The sequence below is a fragment of the Triticum dicoccoides genome, chromosome 3B (assembly GCF_002162155.2).
Source record: "Triticum dicoccoides isolate Atlit2015 ecotype Zavitan chromosome 3B, WEW_v2.0, whole genome shotgun sequence".
Lineage (NCBI taxonomy): Eukaryota > Viridiplantae > Streptophyta > Magnoliopsida > Poales > Poaceae > Triticum > Triticum dicoccoides.
The window spans coordinates 755,241,588-755,246,490 of NC_041385.1; positions in this window are offsets into that span (position 1 = coordinate 755,241,588).

Genomic DNA, 4,903 nt, shown 5'->3' on the forward strand with positions numbered 1-4,903 from the left:
GTGTGACACGGCGCCTCCGGCGCGAGGGAACCTCGTGCTCGCCTTCGGCTCATTTAATATTCATAAACATCTTGAAGGGGGGCATAGGTCGAAGTGTGTGTTGGGTCATGCAGCGTGCTGGTTCGTGCGGCGCGTTGTCCGTCGCGGTGTGACACGGCGCCTTCGGCGCGAGGGAACCTCCTGCTCGCCTTCGGCTCGTTTAATTTTCATAAACATCTTGAAGGGGGGGCATAGGTCGAAGTGTGTGTTGGTCGTGCAGCATGCTGTTTTGTGTGGCGCGTTGTCCGTCGTGGTGTGACACGGTGCCTCCGGTGCGAGGGAACCTCCTAGCAGGTCGTGCAAAAGGCAAGCTGCTTTGTTTCGGAACGCACAGGTTTGAAGAATGTGCAGTCACGTCTACTTAAGAGCTATGCTTTGTTGACGATATATAGGTTTGTGCGTGCATGCACATGTGTGCATACTACGAAGGCATTGGTATGTTGCCTCCGGAGGCACGGGTTTCAAGCATGTGAAGTCACGTGTGCGTAGGAGGTAGCCACGGTAGAGGCGCTCTTGATATGTGTGTGTGTGGATATTGCCCAGAGGCATGGTGACCCAGGGTTTGGTGGCACAAGGCCATGTCTCCTCTGGAGGCACCGGACGATGCTTTTTAGAGTCACGCTTAAGGGTATGTGTGTGTATGGATATTGCCCGGAGGCATGGTGACTCATGGTTTGGTGGCACAAGGCCATGTCGCCTCTGGAGGCACGGGACGGTGCTTTCCAGAGTCACGCGTAAGGGTTCGTTTTGGGAGTCATTGCTGTAGTACAAATAAGAAGAGGCATTGTTGTTTATAGTTTAATGGCACTCTCTTATGATGTAAGAGGCATTGTTGTTGAAATAGTTCTCTTTTCAACATGAACACACAATTTCTAACTACATTACATATAAATGTGAGTTATTGACAAACTGTTTTCTCACGTCTAGATAGAATTAGCCTCTCGGGCTAAATCAAAAGTTTTACTCTTCATTTTTGCTTAAGATCTTGCTAATCTCGTCACCCATTTCACTAGCTTTGACTTGATTCATCTCGCTATTTAAGAGAATGTACATTGCCTCTGCCCTCCAATCTTCAACCTCATCCTGTGAAATTTTGCCGGGAAGAGAAGTATATTATTAGAGTTTGTGCATATAAGCTATTTATAAGTAAATATGTATAAACTTACTGTCAAATCTTCCAGGTCTTCGACAAACTTTTCACCATTATAGAGGAATGCAAGCTTTAAAACATTAAATGTTGATTCTCCCTTTTCTACCACTGGAACATCTTGCACGGTATGAGTTTGCCATCTTGTACCCTTGGGATTCAGTGTTTCTCCTAGTATGATGTTGAAGACTTCTTTAAACCTAGGTACCTAGGAATATTGCATTTTGTAATTAATTGTTTTAATATTGCAACTTGTAAAACTGAAAAAAATTGTTATGTATAAATGCTTACAATCGCCAACTTATGAACATGATATTCGTCAAACTGTCTTTCTCTTTCTTCTTTAGCATCTTCATTTTCCTGAAGAACTCGACATGCTTCTTCTTCTGTCAATTCGTCGATGTCTATCTTTTCTTTCTCAAATTCCTCGTGAGTCGTTTCTCGAGGATCAATAATGTGAACTTTGTGTTTGTATTTGTCCAGGACATATAGTACATAGCGGTCATGCCTTTCCATTGGAATGAATATCTGCGTACAAAATACTTGTTGCTTAGATGACAGTTTAATATAAAGTAATTTGATAGAGCGCATATTTTCTGATTTTGTCATGGAAGAAAGGGTTGTTACCATGTTTGTTGTTGAGAGCTTTTTCCATTGATTTTCCTTGAGATACATGGAACCAGCTGATTCTTTTCTTTTTGCAATTCATTTGTAAATTTAGTAATACTAGTTTTGTGTTCGTTTAAATGCAATATATGCTGCAAACAATATTTATGATGAAAAAAACTGTTAGAAAAAAGAGCTGTGTAACAATATAAAAAGAGTAGTTGTTGCAATATAACACAAGACTTTGCTTTTTGAAAGTTTACCTCTGCAAAGTTTGGGCCTGATATTACTCTGTCACTCTATTTTGAATCTTGTCTGCTTTCCCAAATTTCTGCTATGTCATCGAGGACCCTTTTTTCCATATGATGTGGTATGTTTGTCTGTGATGGTCTTGGACCAAATACTGCCTTGAGTTGGGCTCCAGTAAGTTGCGTGCTTTCACTGTCCCTGCGGATGCGCCTAAATATAGTTTTGCTGCGACAGGGAGATAAAATAATTTTGGAGGTCATGGTTAGTGAGAAACAGATTCTTACATTACTTTTGGCCTCTGTGCAACTATTTTGAGGTGCAATAGAAAACAACTCACTTCTTGTATTCCTCCTGCCAGCTATCGCTCATGACTAGATGGAAGAGGTCGGACGCCTCCTTTGTGTGTTGGAAGCAATAAGAATGTTTTGGATATGGACTGGTGCTTTGTCTTTTTTCCTTTTTGTTTCATCTGTTTGTGTCAGCGGAAGCAGATATGTAATATGTAAGGTCTCGTGATATGAAAGACATTGGTGAACCGTGGGATGGGTAGGTTATTACAAAAAAAAGATAAGTAGAAATGATTTTCTTACCTTTGTTGGTGGAAAAGAACTTTGATGTTTCTGGTTTGAATTCTTTGATTCTTCCAGGTAGTTGCTCCCAGTTTACTAGGTTTGTTCCACCAAATATGGCTGTAAAAAGGAACTCTGGTTTCCACTCGACATCTACGTTGATTTGCTGCATGGAGGTCATCCGATATTCTTTTATTTTTCTTTCATGAGATAATTGAAGTATTCAAGTAGTGCTGCTTGTAAAAATTAATTTTTTTTGCTCTTGTACTGTTCACTTACATTGAAATCATCATCATCTTTTATGAGATCAATGCCATTCCAGTATTTTGCAAATTGAACCATGAAGTGTCCGCATTGGGTACCCTGCTGTTTTGGCACGCAAACTCTGTTAGGTGTTTCTGCTATCCTCGACCAGTTCGGTTCGCTGTTGGCTCGTAGCTCCGCTTCACCGTAATGCTTCTTCATGAGTGCGTGCATCATTTTAATCTGTGTTATTATTGGGTTTTGCCATTAATAAAGGGAATGCAGGAATTGGAAAACCAATTAGAAATCATTGTTGAATTGACATACCAGTTCTTCGTGATCCTTATGGTGTGTTTTCCATGTACTTTTTCCGTTTCCGTGTCTGTAATTCAGTGAGTCAAGTATGTCGATGGAGCTTGTGTACTTGTTGAGCACGTACAATGTGTAGTGTTTAGCTGTGTTGTGAGGTATCATAATCTGCAGTGTTTGGAGACAGAGCGAGTTAAAGTTCATTCTTGTCAGGAGAATTGAATGACATGTGAATGTGCAATCTGTAGGAAGAATGAATTATGTTTCTATATTTCTATCAACTTACCAGCTTTTTCTTTAAAAGTTCCTTCCCTGTTACAAGGGGTGCAAACTGTTTCAATGCTTCTTCCTCATTGAATTTTGCTAGTCCTCCTTTTTCTCCAATTTTAACATCGAGCACGATCTACGACCAAAAAGTTTTCTACTTTCTAGTGCAATCATTGTAATCACTGAATTGATGCAAGTGTTTTTGTCAAATTGGACTTCATAAGTTTGCAAATTCTGCGGGAAGTATGGCTTTATAGGTCGTGTTGTATTGTTGCTGCACTGTCCATTCGTCGAACAATGTGTTTGCGATGGAGCCCTCCATCTGTCCATGATCTCCTTTCCGTAGCTGTTCCATTGCTTGTTTTCCTGTAATCCAATCGGGTCGCTTCGAGCTAATATATATGTTTAGACTGCAAGCAGAAAAAGTTTATACATTAGTTAGGTTGGTTTAAAAAGGGGCAACATTTCTTTGTTTTTTTGTTTATGCAAGAGAAAGTACTTACTCTCCGCATTCGTCCTATCCTTCTTTGCTGAATAGGTATTCATGGAGTGCTCTGGCTTTGTACATAAATTTGAAATCTCCTGGGACAAAAGTAGGAATCATGATTTCTCCAAGGAGCCTTCTTGAAGGCTTTACCGGCCTTTTCTTGACCGAGATTTTCTTGTCTGAGCTGTTCTCAGATGATCGAGGCATTGAATGTTCTCTTGACTCTTGCTGCAAGATTGCCAGATACGGCTTGGGATTTTTGTTGAATTCATAGATTTCATGCTCAGTCAGCCATGTTTTGATTAAATCGAAGTTGAGCCCATCTTTATATGGTCGCTGTACACCTCTAGTTGTAGCGGGTTAAGGCTTGAAAAAAATTCGTCAACTTCTTCCTGCTTTTCCATTGTTTTTGGTTTTAGGAAGTCTAAAGAGATGGTGCTGGAGGTGCCTTGCTGATTGCTTGTCGAGCCTGTTTCTTCTTGAAGAAGAATAGGCTGTTTCTTCTGCTCGGAAACCTGTTGTTGTGTATTTGGTACGTCGTTGCTTCTGTCATCCTCTTTTAAATCAGTGCCTGTTTGTTCCAGTTGCTCTGTGGTCGTGATATTGCTGTTGATATTTTGCTCGTCTGTTTCCTCTTCGGCATGGTGTGGTATCTTGTCGTCTGGTGGTGGTTGATCTGGTTCTATTGATGGATCATTTTGTTCGTGGTCTGTGCAAGATTGTTGGGCAACGGCGTGGCTGCTGACATCCATAATATCTTTGCGTTTACTGGATATATCAATAACTTCATGCTCTTGTGTGGTTGTCAAATGCATAATATGTTCTTTTGGCCCTGGAGTTGGCGGAAACTCTTCTAGTATGCAACATTCTGCTTGTTGCATTTCTTTGTCTTCCATATCTACTTCATACTTCAGCATATCTGTAAAACAATAATTAAAAAAATATTACTTCTTCTAGTGTTACGAAACTGTAAGATTTAGTTTCTGA